We start from the raw sequence: 21,168 nt of genomic DNA on the forward strand, positions 1-21,168 counted from the left end.
TGAACACCTCTGTCAGCTGAAAAGCCATGTGGCTGGCATCTGCTGGTCCTTTGCTCCTGGGCTCCATTACTTCCAGCCTCTGTTCCTGTGGGGGTTCCTCACTTTCTTTCTCTGGGGCTGGCTTTCATCTCTTGGCTTCTGTTGGCTCTCTCCAGGTTCTGAATTAACATCTCATGGGAATATCATCACATGACATTGTCTGCTGGTCTCCAAGCATCTCCAAACATCTGTGTCTCTGTTCTCTGAAGAAGCTGTTCTCAAAGTGTCAACATCTGTTCTGTCAGCTCTCTTCTGTCAGCTCTGCTATCTCCAAAATGTATCCTCTTTTAAAAGATTCCAGTAAACTAATCAAGACCCACCTTGAATGGGTAGAGTCACATCTCCATATAATCAAGAGGTCACACCCACAAATGATTATATTACAACTCCATGGAGATAATCAAGTCAAAAGTTTCCACTCTACAATATTGAATCAATATTAAAAGAAACTGCTTCCACAAGATTGGATCAGGGTTGAAACAAGGCCTTTCTGAGGTCTATAATATTTTTAAACTAGCACATGTCCCAAGAGAGAAAGGGGTAAAGAGAATCTTCAAAGAAATAATGGTTGAAATCTTCCCAAATTTAACAAAAGACATGAATATACTCATACAAGATGGTCAACAAATTCCAAACTGGACAAACCCAAAAAAGACCCACACCTCAGCATATCATAATCAAACTATCAAATACCAAAGATAAGGAGAGAATTCTGAAAGCTAAAAGAGAATAGCAGTGTGTCATTTAAAAGGGAGGCTAAATAAGATTATATGCCCATTTTTCATCAGAAACCATGGAGGCAAGAAGACAATAGGATGACATATTTAAAGTGCTGAAAGCAAAAAAGTGTTAACAAAGAATTCTATAGCCAACAAAACTCCCTGTCAAAAATGAACAAGAGATTGAAGCAATCCCAGATTTTTTGTTAAAAGCTGAGGGAATTTGTCATTACTAGGCCAGCCCTACAAGAGATGCCAGAACAAGTTCTGCAGGATGAAAGTAAAGGACAATGGTCAATATATCAAAGCTGCATGAAGAAATTAAGATCTCTGATAAGGTAACAAATGGGGTAAATATAAATGCCAGTACTATTGCAACCCCACTTTTTACTTTCTACAGGAAGTGAAAGGCAAATGCATAAAATGTAATTATATATCGGAGGTTTTGGACTCATAATGTATAAATATAAACTTTGTAACAAGAACTACATAAAGGTGGGGGGATGGAAGGATATAGGAAAAAAGTTTGTTTATACTACTGAAGTAAAGTTGATATCAAAGAAAACAAGATTGTCATAGATTTAAGATGTTAATTTGAGGCCCCATGGTAATTACAAAGAAAATATCAGAAAATATGCAAACTCATAGAGACAGAAAATAGAGTATAGGTTGCCAGAGGAAAGGGCAGAGAAAATTGGGAGTTAATGCAAAATGGGTTTAGGGATTCTGTTTGGGAAGATGAGAATGTTTTAGTAAAGGAAAGTGGTAAGGGTACTGCAATGTACTGTGATTAATCCCATTGAATAACATGCTTAAGAGTGGTTGAGGTGGGAAAGTTTATGTTGTATATATGTTAACACAATAAAAAAAGAAAGTAAGAAAGAGGGAGAGCACAACTAAAGAAATAATGACAATTAAAGGTAATACATGATTCTGGAATGATCCTGGATGGGATCTAGCAAGGAAGGCAAGAAGATTCTAAAGGACATTATTGGGACATGTGAAAAAAATGGAATATAGATTGCAAGTTTTACATCAATATTAAATTTCTTAAACTTGATAGCTGCACTTAAAGTGGAAACATAAGTGAATATCCTTGTTTTTAGGAAATGTACCCAGCAGCATTAAGTGTTCAAGGAGCATGATGTATATGCACCCTACATTCAAATGTTCAGAAAATGGATTAACAGAAAGAAGATACTTACAGAGATAGACAGATAGTGAATGGATAGAATGATAGCTAGATAGCTAGAATGATACAACATATTTAGTAAAATGTTAAAATAGGTAGATTGAGGGATCTGGGGGAAAGAGGTATATTGAAGTTCCCTGTATGGGGTTTGTATTATTTTGTAACAACCCTGTAAGTTCAAAAGTATTTCAAAATCTTAGTTGTATGCACACACACACACACACACACACACACATTCTAACAGCATTTTATCAAACCAAATTGACTCTTTGTCAATTCAAACTTTTTATTAATGCTTCTTTACATACTGATATCTTCAGTTTCTGATATCTCAAGGCGTGTTTGTTTGTTCTTTCTTTTTATCAGTAAATATTTATTAAACACCTGTTATAGGCCAAGCCCTCTCCTAGGGGTCAAGAATACAGTAACAAACTGTACAGATACAACCTGTTCATTTTTCTCTCTCAAACTAGAACATTAATTCCAATGAATACTAAGCAAACACACATTCCAGATCACAAATAGTGCTATGCAGGAAAAGAGCCAAGTGGGACATCTGGTCTATCTTAGGTGCCAGGAAAGATTCCTCTGGAGCTTGAGGAAGAACCAGCCATGGAAACAATATTGTAGACAGATGAGAGACCATATAGAAACGTCCTGGGACAGAAAGAAGTTGGGTGGATTTTAGGAACCCCTAGGAGGCCAGTGTGGCTGAAGAAGGATAAAACTGACGGGAGACTAACACTGGGTCATGTTGGAAGAACGGTTGGTGGGGGTCAGAGCAAGCAACAATTTCTGCAGGACCAACGGTAAGGAGTTGGATCTGCTGCAGTTGAAAGCCATGGAAGTAATTCTTTTCCTCTTAAACACTTGTTTTTAAAAAACCTTTTTATAGTCCCCTTCGGGGAATGGTGAGAACGGGGGAAAATTCAACATCCCCAAGTTGAATTCTTGATATTCTCACAAGCAGTGAGGACAACCAAAGCCATAGGCTGAGCCCCAGTCTTGGGGTTTGTTCATATGAAACTTAACCCCACAAAGGACAGGTCAAGCTTACTTAAAATTAGACCTAAGAGTCACCCCCAAGAAAGCCTCTTTTGTTGCTCAGATGTGACCTCTCTATCCAGTCAACACAACAAGCAAACTCACCACCCTCCCCCTGTCTACGTGGGACATGACTCCCAGGGGTGTGGACCTTCCTGGCAACATGGGATAGAAATCCTAGGATGAGCTGAGACTCAGCATCAAGGGATTGAGAAAACCTTCTCAACCAAAAGAGGGAAGAGTGAAAAGAGACAAAGTGTCAATGGCTGAGAGATTCCAAACAGAGTCAAGAGATTATCCTGGAGGTTATTCTTGCGCATTAAGTAGATATCACCTTGTTATTCATGATGTAATGGAGAGGCTGGAGGGAACTGCCTGAAAATGTAGAGCTGTGTTCCCGTAGCCATGTTTCTTGATGGTGATTGTATAATGATGTAGCTTTCACAATGTGACTGTGTGATTGTGAAATGCTTGTGTCTGATGCTCCTTTTATCTACCTTGTCAACAGACGAGTAGAACATATGGAATAAAAATAAACAATAGGGGGAACAAATGTTAAAATAAATTTAGTTTGAAATGCTAGTGATAATGAAAGGGAGGGTAAGGGGTATGGTATGTATATGTATGTATTTTCTGTTTTCGTTTTATTTCTTTTTCTGTTGTCTTTTATTTCTTTTTCTGAATTGATGCAAATGTACTAAGAAATGATCATGATGATGAATATGCAACTGTGTGATGATATTGTGAATTACTGATTATATATGTAGAACGGAATGATCAAAATAGGAATGTTTGTGTTTATTTGGTGTTTTTTGTATTTAAAGAAAAATAATAAATAAATAAATAAATAACCTTTTTATTTAAAACTAATTATTAACTCACAGAAAGTGACGACTGGATTGGTAGAGGGGTTTAGAGCAGGTTTGGTAGGGGGCGACTCTGAACATGCGAGTCTGATAAACCAGTGGGACACCAAGACTCCAAGCGGGAGGTCTTTGGTGGAAGACACTCATTTGAAAGTCAGCAGCAGGAAGGCAGAACTGAAAGCCACAGTCCTGAGCGAGGCTAGCCTGCTACGATGATAAGAACGAGGCAGACAAAAAAGGAACACTTGTTCATTGGTTCAACAGAATCATTTTCAAGCTCTCCCCGCATTAAAATAAAGAGAATGGAGTCAAGAAGACACATGCTCTGGTGTTGATTCGACAGTTTAGTACCAAAAACTAGATGAATTTTTTTTTCTCAATACTGGCACCAGTCACCTCTACCAATTTTTTTTAAGCATTAATTCCCTGGAATTATCATATGCCAAAACAACAGATGATTATAAAATACTTTCGAGAGTCTGGGAAAACTAGTTTAGTGTTTAATAAACAGTCTCATTCCTTAAGGATAATGGGGGGACAGCTTATAGATTAATTGAATACTTCAATTGCCATAAAAACAATTTCTAGAATGTTGAATTTCAAGTATCACCATGGTGAGAAATTATCTACTATATCAAAACCAAGGAAAATATCTTTTCCATTCCATAAAATACCCTTTGACTTATTCATTTGATATCATGGGTTTTGTGCACAGCTGGGTGGTTGGCTTGAAACGGAATACACAGCAAGGAGGCTTGATGATGGTGTGAGTGGCTCTTTGCTGTCAACCTGCAAAACCTTTTGCTGTAATGGCCCAGAAACTTCTCACTCTTCAGAAAAATTAGAATTTTGTCCTCTTTCAAAATACTTCTATTGCTTCTCAGACTTTTTGGCTAGGATCAAGTGCAAATACCTCTAATTGCATTTGCTTCTTTTTTTGACTTAAAAACCCATACCATCATTCATTCATTCACTCATTCATTCAGTGGCTGTTCATTCAGCGACGGTACTATATACCTGGTACTGCTCTAGATGAGAAGGCTATAGACATGAAAAAAATAGATAAAACTCCATTTCCCCCATTCATGGGGTACTCGGAAAATAAAAAAGATGTATTTCATAAGAGGAATTCAAGACTGAAATCTGAACACAGAAAAGAGACAGGTGTGACTGTGCTAAAGACCAGAGTGAAAGCATATTCTAGGCTTTGTGGGATCCAACACAAACCAGTTTGATTTATAAGCCAGATAAAGTCAGAAACGTTACTTGCTGCTATAATCCTTAATACTTACTCTTTGATGATTTTTCATGTTTTGATTTGACAGGTAATATTAAAGCAACCAAGACTGATTTGAAAAAGAAAATGTCATTTATATCTTAAATTAAATTCTCCTTTCTTTTCTATCTATATTTATTTATCCTTAACCTCTTTCCAAAGAGGTGTGGAGTGTGCTTATTACAAAAGGCATACACCAAAATAGCAGTGACATTGGAGTAAAAAGAGAAAACAAAAGCATGGAAAGAGAGAAACGTATTCCAGGTAGAAGAACTAACAGTGAGTGGTGTCAAACCTTCTGGGAAATTGAACATTAGATTCGCCAGGTGAAAGGAGTTGGGGGATATCCGTGCCATGTGTGACCTCTGATCAGAGCTGAGCCAGTAAGGACTCAGCTGGTAATCAGCAAATGAAAACTATTCACCAGTAAGCCCACCAAAAACAAAAGATCTGTGGTGATTATTTCCCACTTGCATCTGTTCATCATAAGATTCGACTATTCCTTCCTTGTATGATTTTTCACAAATGAATGAACGGAATTGCAGAGCTACTCAAGTCAGAATTAGAAAATTAGAAAATATTACTTTTTCAGGTGCTCCCAGATGGCAGGTGCCATGCATAATAAAATTGCCCAAAGGGCACCATACAAAAGTTATATCACATAGTTTGCCACTATGCACATCTCTCTCAATGATTTGTGGTGCATTTGGAACCCCAGCCACTGTTTTCCCAATTCTATTTGCACAGAAAGTCCACCAAACCATACTGCTCCCCAGCTAGCCCCAGATGTGAGTATCTGGGGTGCTGCCAAGAAACAGGAGGTCTGGGTACTCTGCTTAGGAAGACAGTCTGGTTCTGTCCCCTGTTTTACCCTAGCTCTCCTTCAGCCCATTCATTCATTCATTCTCTCTCTCCCTCTGTGCATGCATATACACACACACACTCACAATCTCTTTTTCATCCTGAAGAAAGAACACAGAAACTTTCTAAATGACCTCTAAGTAATAAACCAGTTTGAGATTGTTAGCACGCTCTGCTGGGAACTCCCTGGAAAATCTGATAATTTACTTAACAAGTGTCAGGAAGTGTCATGAGAGACAAGTTGAGATTCTTCAGGAGCCGCACTGATCTGCCAAGAGTCAGCATTATTTTGTTGGTGATCCTCTGAGCCCTGGAATTGAGAGGAAATGCCAAAGGGGCTTCTTGGTGGTGCCACCGTGGGGCCACAGTGAGACTGTGGGCTGGATTTCCTGGGATGGTCCTACTCTCACATACTCCAGTTCCCTGACCCTGGAGGTATAATCAGGCTGGTCAGACCAGGAGCCCAGCCCAGGTGGACCAGGAGCCTAGTCCAGCCCACCCATGAACCCAGTCAGGTGGACCAGGAGTCCAGGTGAACCAGGAAGGAGCCCAGCCCAGGTGGACCAGGAGCCCAGCCCAGGTGGACTAGGAGCCCAGCCTGGCCTTGCTGCTCAGCTTCTCTCAGCCCAACCAAGTCCACTGGACTGAGGCTCCTTCCCTGCAGGGCATCTCAAGCTGGCTGCCTCTGAAGGTCACAGCTCCTTTCCCGGGTCCCTTCCAGAATCCACTATCACTCCTCTCCCCTCACCCCTATAGGCCCAGGGTCTTGACAGCAACCCCTTGTGACTTGTGCCCGAGGTCCTGCACTATTCTTAATGGTTTCCCTACACCTTGCCCACACTGTTAAAAATAGTTTCTTTATCATCCTCCCCCCAAAGTACCCAGTTTGAACGTGCCATCTGTTTCCTGATGAGACTTCAACCCAAATGCTCCCATGAACAACTGCAGTCTCATGCAGCAGACAGATCTGGATTCCACACAGCCAGTCACTGTCATTTACCAACATGTGACAAGTTGGTAAATTACTCTGGGCAAGTAATTCCACTTCTTTACGATTGCTACTATAAGCCAGACACCAAAGACAAATATTGCCTGATTTCGCTTATATGAAACACCTAAAATAAACACATTCATAGAGACAAAGTAGATTATAGGCACTAGGGGCTCAGAGGACAGTGGATTGGGGAGTTATTGTTTAATGTGTGCAGAGTTGGTGTTTTGGGTGATGACAACATTTTGGTAATAGATGGTGGAGATGCAGTAAAAGATTGTGAATTTAATTAATGTTACTGGATTACCACATGAAAGTGGTTAAAATGGGAAATTTTGCATTGTATATGTGTTATCATGATAAAATATTTTTTAAGAAAAGACTTTATTAATCAGTAAATGCAGATGACAGTAATGTCCACTTCCAAAGGCTGCTGTGAGGATCAATACATCCATAGGAGAGGCTGACACAATGTGGGTACCCAGTTAATGTTCAACAGACATTATTTCATTTTAGGAGCAGCAGTACCCCAGCCTAGATGTAGTACCCCATCATCCCTACAATCCATGGCTAGCCATCGTCCAACACTGACAATCTGAACCATATTGCCACTATCCCCTCCTTCCTTAGGAACATTCTATAGGGTTCTCAGCTAACTCCTTGGAACTGATTTTCATCCTTCACCACTCTGCCCCATTGCTTCTAAGTTTTTTGATTTCTCCTCCCTGGCTCTGGTAAACCATGTACCCTCAGATGTATCAGTCTTCTGACAGATTACTCCAACACAAGTAGAACAACTTCAGACTCATTTTCACACCACCATTCCCAAGAAGGGAAGGGGCTAGATGGGCAAGACCAAAGTCCAGAGTTCCCCAGACCCAGATCTTCATAGGCTCTCGCTCAGTCCTCCTCTCTCTCTGGATTCGAGGCCTTTGCCATCTGATCCATACCCATGGCCTCTCCTACTGCTCATATCATGATGAGCCCCTAATCTAAATCCTTAAGCCTGATCTGTATATCCAACCACACATCCACTTTTTGGTGGTCCACAGACACCTTACATACAATAAGTCAAAGCTGAGTTGACTTACTCACCACCACCCCCAGTCCTCTCCTCTTCCTATTTTCCTCTCCTGGCTATTAACACCTCACACCGCCAGATTCCCAAGCCAGCAACTCAGCGTCATCTATGAGTCACCACCCTCATTCCTCACATCCTATTGATTGCCAAGTCCTGAAGAATTTATCTTTTAAATATTTTTTGAGCCAGTCCTCCAATCAATTCCACCACTGATCCGATGTTCTCACCTGGTGACCTTCCAACCCCTTCTCATTGGGCCATGCCACTACAGTCTTTCTTCGGTTCCTTCAACCTTTCTCTCCTTGGCCCCCAGAGCCAGAGCAAGCTTTCTGAGTTCATATCCGATGACATCTCTGGCTTCTATTGATAACAGTGACCACTTATGATGATGGCCTAAGCACTGCTCTGGAGGGTGGACATACAGTCAATCATTTCATCTACCCAAGAATTTTACAAGGTGTTTTATTATTGCCCCTATTTTAAGATGAGGACATGAAGCACAGAGAGTCCCTTGTTCCAGGTTCACTCAGCTAGTAAGGAGATGCATTTAGAACCCAGGGGACTCCAGCTTCCAGTCAGAGCTTCTGCCCCCTGAATAATTAGCTTCTCTATGCTCCTACCCTCCCTCCTCTGCCCCTTCTCCTCCTCACCCACCACCACCACCACTTTTATTTACAGACTTAAAACCCTTCAGTGTTTTCACTGTCTGTCCTGCAGAACAGAGCCCCAACTCCTGGGCTTGGCACCAAGGTGCCTCTTACCTGGTCACTGACAACCTTTCCATGCCCACTCCTACAATGCCCAAAGAAAACCTGGTATCCAGCTCCACCCAACTGCTGGCAGCTTCCCCCAACATGCACCATTCTTTCTGCCTATTCACCTGCAGTTCCCTAGTAAATGCCTTTCTCCAATCTCACCCCACTTTCCACATGGTGAATTCCTACTCCTTCTTAGAGATTCAGCTTAAATATTTCTCCTCCAGGAAGCCTCCCCTGATCTCCCCAGGCCTCTCCAGGTCCATATCACAGCATTTAGCAAGTTGCTCCAAATACCTTTAAATGTCTGTCTCCAGGGTAGAAGGGCTATGGCTCTATTCATCCTTAGATCCCCAGAGCCTGACACATAGAAAGTTTATTTTTTAATGCAATATTATAGAGATATATTCACAAATCATACAATCATCCAAGGTATACAATCAGTGGTTCACAGTATCATCAATTATTGTGCATTCATCACCACAAATTTTAAACAATTTCATTACTCCAAAAATAATTAAAATAAGAATAAAAATAAAAACAAAAAAGAATACCCAAAGCATCACATGCCCTTATCTCCCCACCATTATTTATTTATTTATTGTCCTTATTTTTACCCATCTGTCACTATACTAGATAAAGGGAATGCCAGCTATAAGGTTTTTCGCAATCACACGGTCACACTGTAAAAGTTATATAGTTATATGATTGTCTTCAAGAGTTAAGCCTACTGGATTGCAGTTCAACAGTTTCAGGTATTTCCTACTAGCTATTCTAATACACTAAAAACCAAAGAGGGATATCTACATAATGCATAAGAATAACCTCCACAATGACCTCTCAACCCTATTTGAAATCTCACAGCAATGAAACTTCTTTTTGATTCATTTCTCTTCCCCCATTTGGTCAAGAAGGCTTCCTCAATCCCATGATGCCAGATCCAGACTCACTCCCGGGAGTCTTGTCCCACATACGGGAGAGGGCAGTCAGTTCACAAGCCCAGCTGGCTTAGAGAGAGAGAGGCTAGATCTGAGTAAAAAAAGAGGTTCTCTGGGGGTGACTTTTAGGCATAATTATAAATAGGCCCAGCAGGTTTTTCAAAGCTTGGTAAATAACTAAATGAATGAACAGATTAAAAGTTGTGAAAAGCAAACCTAAGGAAAGTAACTGAGGCAACTGTGGATAGTTATCATACCTCCAAAACTTTGGTTTTATATAACATCCATAATATATAGTAAGTTTTATTTTTTTTAACTACAGAAAGTATTATAACTTTTATAACTGCAGAACATCTTTACTTATCACACTTCCTGATTATACATTTAAGTTGGAACATGAAAGTGAAATTTTATCCAACCGACATACTTGATTATCCAAACAAAGTCACCAACTTGGGAGCGTTTTTTTTTTTCCTTAATTAAAAAAAATAACTCTTTTGCAGAGTTAAACTTCATCTAATCAAATACAAATATCACCCACTCCCAGCGTTACTTTTATAATTAAATGCAAATCTTATCTTTTGGAGAGTACTAAAAAACTGAGGAGTGTTAAACAATATTAGATAAAATATTAACTATGGGAGTTTATTTAAGCAGTTTAAGATTCATGAATTGGGCAGCATCCAAATTGCCTATGGAAAGGAGCTCTGCTGGGGAGTGGAAAGCAAAAGCAAATGAGGAAATGTTCTGATTGGCTGACGTTAAGTTTCCATTATACAAAGGGATGGATCTTACAAAGTGGGGAATAGATGTATACTGATTAGCATGATATACTAATCTGGTAAACCATCGCTCCTGTATTAGTATCAGGTGTTGCTTCTCTGCAATTCTGTAGAGTATGTTCCATTGTTACTTTTTTCTCAGAAAGCCCCTGCAGATGAATTGTTTTTGTCTTTCCAGAAAATCCTTTCTCAGAAAGGGGTCTCTCCTGGCAACCCCCAATGCAGGTGGCCTTTTATTTTACTTAGGGAAAATGGGTGTGAGAAAAAAGGGTTTAACAGAAATGGAAGTTCTAAACAGAATGGGTCTTGACAGACATATCTATTTGCTATAATGAAAGTCCAATCAAAGTTCACATCCCCTATCGTACAGGGCCTTCCTTTTAGGAAGAACTGAAATTCCATTCTGATGTAGGTCAATTCCTTCCTAATTACTTATTTCCTCTTGATGACTCAGATGAAGAATAAAATTCTCCACAATTATAATGGCATAATAGTTTCCTTTCATTTATCTGAAAGTATTTGTTTAAGTTTATAGTAAAATCTCCACATAGGAAACATTTGTTTGAAAAGCAAGGGCTCTTTTTAATTTTATCAGAGTGGAAAGTTGTAATAAAACTATCAAATATTATCAAAAAAGCCACTTCCCAGCAGCTCCATACTCAGCTCAGACACTGGTCCCACTACAACTACCTCAGAAAATAATGTTCAGAAAACTATGCCAAGCCTAAAGATTTTCACTTGCAAAACAAAATTCAAATGTGTACCACATACTATAGTTACAAAGGCAGGAAATTAAACTAATAGATTTTCTAATATTTTCCAACAAGAGTTGAAATAGCTAGTATCAAATAATTAAGCAGAAAAATTCAAGTTCTAGGAGCCCATTTCTGAGTATTCTGAAGGATCAAGCTTTTAAGAAGTGTGTCTAAATATATGGTCTGAATCCTGCAAAAATCAGAAAGGTGTACCTGTAAAATTTCTTTCTCGGAAGATAGTTCATCAACTAGGCAGAAAGAAGTAAGTTGTTGGAATGAGGCATATTCAAAAGGATGAGAAATAAATCATTTGGAGCTATGATCATCACCATTTTGTGGGTGACAGGTCCAGTGAGATGGTATATTGTAATGACTTTCCATGTGAATCTTTCCTACCTTCTCCTCTGTTTTCTGACCACCACAGGGCTGAGCTACTTTTCAGCAGAAAATGGTCTAAATCCTTTAATACTCAGATTCTTTATTAGAACCATCATCAGCTAATCTTTGAAAAGTAAAAAGAATGCATTTCATAACCGCAGGAGTGTTTAAAGAGTCAAAGCTCAGATTACCATCTTGGAATGAGGAGCAAATTTCAGCTAAATAGGGAAATACTGTTACAAATAGAGAAGTGCAATACTGACTAGAAGCTTAAGGCAATTTCAGGCATGGACCTGAGGGTCAGACTTGGGTGAAAGAAATAACTCCGCCATTTCCAACAGACTCACATCCTTGTAGTAAGGTTGTCTGCAAAGATGGAGGTCAATGAGCCCTGCCAACCCAGAACATTCTGCTCTTCCCATTAAAAGGTGGAGTCTATTTCCCCACCTATTGACTCTGGTCTGTCCTGTCACTTGCTTTGCCCAATAGAATAGTGCAGAAGTGATGCTGTGTGACTTACAGGCCTCAGCCTTAAGTCGCCTTGCAGCTTCCAAATATACCCTCTTGGAAGCCAGGTATCATAGAAAGAATGTTGGGGTAGCCTATAGAATGATGAGAGAGCATGGAGAGAGAGGTGGAGACCACCATGGGAGAACCAAGGCCCCACCAACACCAAAGCCCTAGGCATTTGAGTTCCACCACCTTGAGGCCTCCAGCCCCAGGTGAGCTACCCCAGCCAACAGCAGAAGAGAGAGACCCAGCCTTCCCGGCCAGTCCCAGCCAATCCCAGCCAACCTCTGCCAGGCCCTGCCAGGTCCAGCCTTTCAAGCCATCGGAGCTGAAGTCCCTAACATCATAGAGTAGAGAAGAGCTGCCCTGCTGAGCCCTACCAGAATCCCTGACCCATAGAATCTGAACAAATACAATGGTTTTGTTTTAAGTCCACTAAGATTCGTTACACAGAAATAGATGATTCTTCTGTGAAACTAGGCAGGTTATATCAAGAGTACTTACCTCACTGGATAGGCAAGGAGACCGGACAGGTGAGAAGTAGCACATCTGTGTGATTCTGTGAGCAGGTCACGTATGTATGGCTGTACCTGTTCCTGCCACGTAACGAACATTCCATTAGAGTGGGCCACTGTTGTTGCTATTGTCATTTTCAAATAAAGAAAGACCCGCCAATCACTCAGGGATATTGTTCTTTAAGATAGAGACCATCGTTCACGCTCTCTGAGGCCTTTTCCTTCCTGTATTCAGTGAGTGCTCAGCTGGTTCCTGGGCCTTCGCACACTGAACACCAAGCACACTCTCAAAAGCAGAAAATAATATCATTCCTGAGGAAGTCTCAGCCCCTTTCTATGGAGGTCTCACCCTCAGGACCTGAGGCAGGGTTAGGATTAGGGCAGTGTCTGGCGGATGAGCAAAGGGTGAAGTCCAAGGAGAAAGATACTTCTGAGAAGCAGCAACAAACAGCATATGAGGCCAACTAACCCCAAGCGAGTCATCCACAGTCACACATCAACAAAGGAGGAAAAAGAGGAGGGTAGTAAATAGTTTAAAAGGAACAAAAAACTGTTGATTAAAGGAATGAAAAACAGTTGCCAGGTGGTATAATGGTGGCTCAGCAGGCAGAATTCTCATCTACCATGCCAGAGATCAGGGTTCGATTCCTGAAGCCTATCCATGCTAAAAAAAAAAAAAAAAAAAAAAATACAAATTGCCCCACAATGCTGGAGCCTCTTGTTTCTATCTTCTTGCAAAAATGCCCACATGTCCTTCTCCATTTGTACTTAATAAATTTTCTGCCTGCCTACTCAATCTGTGCTGTGCCCTTGAATTCTTTCTCGCAGCATGGCCAAGAACCTAAGAACCCAATGAGGTCAACAGACCTGCTAAGGGAAGCAACCCCAGACAGTTCTTAAGTTCTTAAAGCAAAATCTTCTAGAGTAACTCCCCCTCCTCATGGACTTTGAGGAGTAGAGCCCCTATCCCAACCACAATGGGCACAGTGGCACATAAATTAGACCATTTGTTTATTCCTTCTAAGGAGGCATGAATGGGACACACAGAGACAGTTGATATCACAGAGATCCCCAGAGGAGGCTGGTCAGCAGAGGACACCAGTGCCTTGGTAAGCACCAACACTGGGAGCAGAGCAAAGAGACAGGAGCCACCACAGTGGAAGATATTAAAGAATTTATGCAGGAATCTGGCTCCTTTCGTTCTGTGCCACCAATTGTAATTCTCTTCTCATCACTGTGAAGTTGCTGATTTTTCAGTGGGAGTTAATTAGTGTCCTAATTTCCCTAGTATCATTGTAATAAAACCCCATTTTTTTATTAGCAGTTATCCATTATTTTTTATTTTTTTGCAATCAAAAGGATCTCCTGTTCCTTAATATATACCAAGCTCCATATAAATAAGCAAGCTAAGTGAAATCAGGATGTTTACTCTGCAGATGAGCTCCCAGATATATACTGCCAGTCATCTCTAAGTAGGTTGCTGCCCCAAATCGCCTCCTACACTAGAAATTCTGGAGCCACCACAGAAGATACACAGACTTTCTTTAGACCCTTGTCATTCTTTTTACCATACTCCCCTTGCATCACACTAAAATTCTCCTCCAGGACTTCAAGGCTCATCATAAGTACCCCTCACTTTTCCCCCCTGCCCTTTCCAGCATGACTAAATGCTCTGCCCTGTTTTGATTTGTGAGCTTATTCCTATTCCCAGCGCAAGGTCTTCCATCCCCTACCTCCCAACCTTCACTAGCACTATCTCTGCTTTCACACCTCTGCAGGAAGCTTTGTACATCTCACCCAGCTGAACTGCTCCCACCTACCATAACCTCTGAATTTTACTCCAAATAGCAGTCATCATATCAATGTTCACTCAGATTTGTGCAGAATTGGGGTATCTTTATAATAACATTTAGCTGGTGAAGGCAAGTCTGCACAAGCTTTTTCCTAGGAGAGTTAGTCATAAGGAACCAAAAGGATTTCTTTATCATGTAAATTCAGCCTTTGTAATGTAAATCCAATTGTATGGCACTCAGAGCAGAACAAGAGCAATATAAATTTATTTGCTATTTAATTATTCTCCTTGCTCTCTATCACCCTCAGGGATAGAAGCATTCCTGGCACAGGAAGTCCATCCTCCACTTCTTTTCTAACATTCCAAAGCCCTTTGCATCCTGGGAAGCCTAAATATTGACCTTGAGAACAACAAGAAAAACTGGAAGACACCCCAAATCAAAAGGGATCAGGAGTGACAAGGTGTCATTCTGTATAGTCCTGAGTATGCTCCTCTTCCTCATCTTTTCATATTATTTTTCATCATATCATTCGTTTCATTACAGAGTTGTACCTAGCGTCTTTGTGCCAAAGTCAGTAAGCTTCTCTATTATTCTAGAAATAGATATTCTAGAAATAGATATAAAGGGTTGTTCTATTAAATAGAACAAATCAGAACTTTAAAAATGCCAATATTGCCATATTCTGATAGTGAACATGATTGAACAGGGTTGTATAGAGCCATGAATCTCACCGATTAACACTACAAATATAAATAAGTTCTTGAATGAACTACTTCAAAGGTATGAATCTTGTGCAAAGAGTCAACAGTAGAGAGATATGGGGGGAAACTACTATTGCATGCTACAGGCTATATTGCACAGAAGACATCAATCATATCACAGGGTGGTAATAACTGGGGTGGGGAGGACACGAGTTAAGGGCAGGTTTGGGTATTCTCTTTGGTTAGGGGGTGCTTGTCTGTTATTTTTCTCTTTGGAGCAATGAAAATTGTCTAAAATTGAAAGTATTTAGGATTGTACAGCTAAGTGAGGATACTGTGAGACGTGGATTATTTTACTTTGGACATTATCCATGATGCCCAGAGGATGGAGTTGGCTGAAAGAACTCCATTAACTGAGAAGCAGAATGCCGAGCTGTGATGCATGCATATGGCAGAATATTGTGCAGCTACAGAAAGGAACAAGGTCGTGAGGCATGCAATGAAGTGAGTGAACTTCGGCACATTAAGTGGTGCAAAATAAGGCAGAAACAAAAGAAAATATATTGTATGGTCTCTTTTACAAAATACTTACAAGAAAATTGAGGCCTAGATTGTAAACTCCTATCGCAGTCACATTTAGTCTGGAGCTGTAAATGTTATTTCTAGATTCTGAGATGCTGTGCTATATATGTATAACCTGGTATTTCCCTGGAACTTTGGGTACCTGTGTGATACCTAAGACTCAAAGTTAGATATCTGCAAAAAAAAGATAAGTCTTCAATTAAAGATAAAAATGAAGCTGATCGGGTCAGGACTAAAGTAAATCAGAATATAGGGTAAATGACATTGTCTGTGTTTTAGAACATCCAGGGTAGACGACACTGTCTGTTTTTTAGAACTTCACCCACTATATGAGACCAAAAGAAGAGAGGTCTATTTTGTCCAAAATCTAAATTTTCTGTAGCATATAATCTAGCTCAACCTGTCTGGAGACCTCATTTAAACAACCCAAATACACAGAGCCCAGAATGGAAATAAGGGCTTGTAATTCTATATAGCTTAATGTAATACCTGGAAACATCCCCAAGTATGTGGGACAGTATTGGCAAAGTCCATTGATACACTGGGGAAAAAATACGGAACCATTAAACTTTACCACCTGGGAAACTACTGATACTGTCTCCTGTCTCAAACACTGGGGACTCCCAAGTCAATAGGCCAAGTCCTTGATCTTGAGGTTTGCTCTTATGAAGCGTATTTCTGTGATGGAGAAGTAAAGCCTTCTTATAGTTATGCTTAAGTTACTTCCAGAAAACTTCTTTTGTTGCTCAGATGTGGCCTCTCTCTCTCTCTCTCTAAGCCTAACTCTGCAGGGAAAATCATTACCCTTCCCTCTATGTGGGACCTAGCATCTAGGGGTGAAAGTCACCCTGGCAATGTGGGACATCCCAGGAATGAGCCTCGCCCTGGTACCATAGGAGCAGCAATGCTTTCCTGACCAAAAGGAAAAGAAATAAAACAAAATAAAATATCATTGGCTAAGAGAGTTCAAATAGAGTCAAGAAGAGGCTGTTTTGGGGGCTACTTTTATGCACGCTTCAGCTAGATGTTGCTAATTACCACAGTTTGCCAACCCCCAACCAACATTATTTTTGTTAACCTTAAAGAACATCTAGGGCTCTATCTGAGATTCTACAAAAGCTTCACACACTGAGGTTATTTTCCAGAAATCTACAACCTCCAGATGGTTCCTAGGCCAGATAAGTCCTAAGACACAGAAGGGCCACTTCTGCAGAACATCAACTAGTTCCATCCCCCTATCCCATATTGTTGACACCCCTTTCCAACATGAAAAAGTTAGAATGGGCATAGAATTGGGAGAGGGATCAAACGAGAAAGAGGAGTTATAAAAGAGAGGATAGGATTTAACAGGTGGATATGACTGTTGAATCATTATATTGATATTGCTTTTTAGTCTCCAGTGTCTTAGAGCAGCTAGAAGGAAAAACCTGAAATTGTAGAACTGTAACCCATATCAGACTCTGAAATCTGTTCTGTAACTACTTGTTTCAATGTACTTCAAAATTTATTGCTTTTTTGTATATATATTTCACAATTAAAAATGTTCTTAAAATGCCAATATTTTCATTTCTGTAGGATTAGGCAGTAACTATGTGACCATATATAGTTACAGATAATATTACTTATAAATTAGAGTCATTCATTTATTTAAAAATATTTATTGAATGCTTGCTTATTAGAACTGTGGTTATTAGAGCTTTGTGATTTCTACAAAGTAGTTTATTATTATGAATAATGATTTTTAGTAATGACAATTATAGTTTTTCATAGCAACGCCCCAGGGCATGTGGACATTCTGTCATTTAATTCTCACAACAACTCTAGGAGGTAAAAACTGTTATTCCTATTTAGCAGGTGAAGAGACAGAGGCTCTGAAAAATACATAGTCAAGCACCTTGGAAATGCCTGAGTTTGAATTTGAAATGACTCTTTTTTTACTCCAATGTCCATGTTCTTCCACAAAGTTTGAAATAAAACGAATTAACCTCAATCTATAAAATATTTTGTATAATTCATCATTAAAACCACATACCTTTCCCATCTTTGGCTTGCCAGCAATTAGCCAATCCATTAAAGCGATTATTCTTGGATTGGGTTTACCAATGATTAGCTTTCTTCACACTTCAATTCAACTCTGGATGCTTTTAGAGTTCCCTCCTTATTTTTCCTTTTCTTGTCCTAAGTAATGAAGAAATGGCTCTTCTGTGTTATGTTTACTTATTGGCGGCCTGCTCTATTTGACATTTCCTCTCTCACTCACTCACTTGAATTCTAATCCCTTATTAACTAGTGTCCAACTGCAGATGGATACGTCTATTTCTTACTCCTGCAGTTTCCTTCCTAGTCCCTGGAGTTACTGAGGATTTTAGAACAGGTATCCTCTAACTTGAACCATTATTCTCTAACGTATTAATTTGGTAAGCAAATGGTAAATTCACAATTTGAATTTTTTTTCATTGAGCCAGCATTGCACAAGTCACCTGTAACAACGAGGCCTTTCTAAAGCAAACCTGATACACCCAATTTAGAAAGGGGAAGAGAATGTACCATCCTGGGTACTCAAGTAGACTTGAGTTTTCACCTTGCCTTAAGCCGGGTGTCCTCCCTGCCGCTGCAGGCTTTTCATTCAAACACCTGCGGGCTTCACCCAGCTACCCACCCTCTCTAACCATAGAGCTGGGTCACCACTCACCTCCTGTGTCACCACTCACCACCTGGCTCTGGTACAAGAAGAAGAAGGAGAAAGCTTCCTGTATCCAGGAGAAAACAATCATAAACACAAGGAAAGATAATAAGGATGTGGTTAGAGTGGATTTCCACAAACCGCCTTCCAGAGGAAGTGGGTGGAGGTCAAGTGAGACGCACGGCCGCGTCTGAGGAGCCATCGGTGACCCTCCTCTCTGACCCCGGTCCTGGATCTTTTCCTGATGGACCGGGGAGGGGCGCGAGGGAGGGGCCGGACAATGGATGGAGAAGGGGGCGTAACCGGTTAGGATTTCCACAACTTTCTGCTTGCATAAGGTGCAAAGAGACTGCTGTGAACGATGGGGGACAAGGGGGCTTGGGCTGAGGGGCGATGGGTTTCGGAGGAATCCAAAACAGGAAGCCAAAGGATTCAGGGACCAGAGAATCACCGTCCGAGAGGCCGCCGGACCCAGAACCAGCCGGGGCGAGCAAGAAGGAAGCAGAGCGCCTGGCCCGCCCCCGGGGGCACCTGCAGCCCCGCCTGCCGCGCTCCCCGCAGAGGCGCCCTCGGTCCCACCGCCCGTCGCGGCCCGCGCTGCAGGGGGCCCGGTGTCCCGGGCCGGTGTCCCTGGCCGCGCCTCCCCCTCGGCGCACGCCTGACCCACGCGCGCCGCCCCGCGCTGTCCTTCGTCCCCGTCGCGGCCGTGGGTCGTACCTGCCCCACCCACCCCAGACTCGACCCCGCGGCGCCGCCGCCGGGCAGTGGATGTCTCCCGGTCCCGAGCAGCCGAGCCCCCGCCCCGGGACCCGGTTCATCCAGGTCCTCTGAAGGGCAGCAGCGCTATCCCGGAAGGCTTCCTGGAGGCGCGGAGAGAGAAAGACGAAATTGAGTCCCTCACTCCCAGCTTATTGTTTTGTTTTTTTTTTTCCATTTGCTCCGCCTTTCTCCTTTTCATAATGATTATTTTCTTACTAAGCGTAAGTAGCACCTCCTACCCATCTCCATCTCCTTAAGTGATAAGGAGTCCCTTATTACTTTGGCAGGGTCCCTCCTCCACTATAGAACTACCTGTGGCTCCTATAGCCGGCACAGTTAAACTGTCCAAAGTCCTCGGCTCTTGCACTCATGCCCTGCCTTTCAGATGTGGCTTCCACACCCCCTCCAGCTGCTCTGAGCGCTGTGGACAGGTGGGTGTCACCACCAGCTCCAGCAAGTACAGTGAAGTGTGCCCGTGGGAGCTGCAAACCTGCTCCCCTATTTTCCAGTTCACAGCATTTACCTCCCTTCTGAAGGACAAAATCAAATAAAACATTTAATAAGCGCCCCGGATTTCTTTCTTCTTTTTTTTCTTTTCCTGTTCTTCCTTCCTTGTCTTTACGTCCCGGTGGATAGCCTGCAAAGGCCAGGTTCTGGGATGCTTGTATTCACAGCACAAACCCTCACAGAGCTGGCGGGATCCTCCCAAGTGTGCAACGTGTTCCTGTTTAGCTGGTCTCTTCTCTTTCTCCCTGTCCCCACCCCCCCACACACACACACACACACGCACACCCTGTGGATATATATGGGGTTTCCCAGGCTTCCACCGACCCCCACTCCCACTCAGTCACAGAACAGATATCAGCAGTCCCATTGTTTTCCCTTAGCAATCAAGACAGGTTAGGGTTTTCTAAAAGGAAAAATATTCTGGGAAATCAACATTTAACTATTTAAGAAACAAAATATGAAACTATTAAGAAAAAAAAATCCATCTTCGAAATTCAGTCTTTAACCCTTCCTTCCACTTGCCCTCCTCCAGGTTTGGCCCAGAGATGCCCTCCAATCCTTAGGCTGCTCTCTTCCCTCCTACCCTTTCCTCCCCTGGACGTGGGGCTCTCAGCAGAATCTGGTAGCTGATCGTTCCAGGAGAAGATCTCAAGTGAAATGTCCCCCTAATTGGAGACAGCTAACTTTATGGATGACATGTTTCCTGAGGATGTGTCTTGGATATCTTCAACTTATCAAAGCCTAGCCCAGGCTCAGCAGGGGTTATTCATTTTCTTAGAGTGACATCATGTGGCAAAAGAAGGACCACCCAGCTTGTCTCTCTATTGAAAGTGCTGATTCATCTTGAGGTGGGTGATGGGAGTGGAGAGCCCAAAGGCATCAACTTAAATCAGAATCATGCATCCTAGGGATTGGAAGGACTCAGGACTTTCTGACTCTGTCTTCCAGCCAGTTCCAGAATCATCTTATTAGACTTGGAAGTCCCAGAGCTCCCTGGAAACCTGTGCCTAGACTGAGAGCTTACAGAATACCCAGCCTTGTCCATACAAAAGATGAGCCACCCACGCCTGAGCGGAAATGGAAAGCTCAAAAAGTTCCAAAGGAAGGTTTTTTCAATAGAGGTTGTCTGATTTCTAAGGTGCCGTAAACACTGGGTTGCTTAGCAATCAATACTCTCCTCAACTAAACAGGTGAAAAGGGCATTCTCCCGAGTGTACTCTAGGAATCCGATGATGTGGAAATAAAAGGATTCCAGGGCTAAATGGATGTGAATTAAACAAATACTGAGCCAAAAATAAATTTGTTTACTTTATGTAGAACTTCTTAGAAGCTAATGAGCTGCATAGGTTTGAATTTCCAAACCAGGGAGCGTGGCTGTGATAATCAGCCTTCAAGATGGACCCAAGGCGGTCCTTGCCTCCTGCTATAATACCTGGCAGAG

The sequence above is a fragment of the Tamandua tetradactyla genome, chromosome 3, assembly GCF_023851605.1.
Source record: "Tamandua tetradactyla isolate mTamTet1 chromosome 3, mTamTet1.pri, whole genome shotgun sequence".
Lineage (NCBI taxonomy): Eukaryota > Metazoa > Chordata > Mammalia > Pilosa > Myrmecophagidae > Tamandua > Tamandua tetradactyla.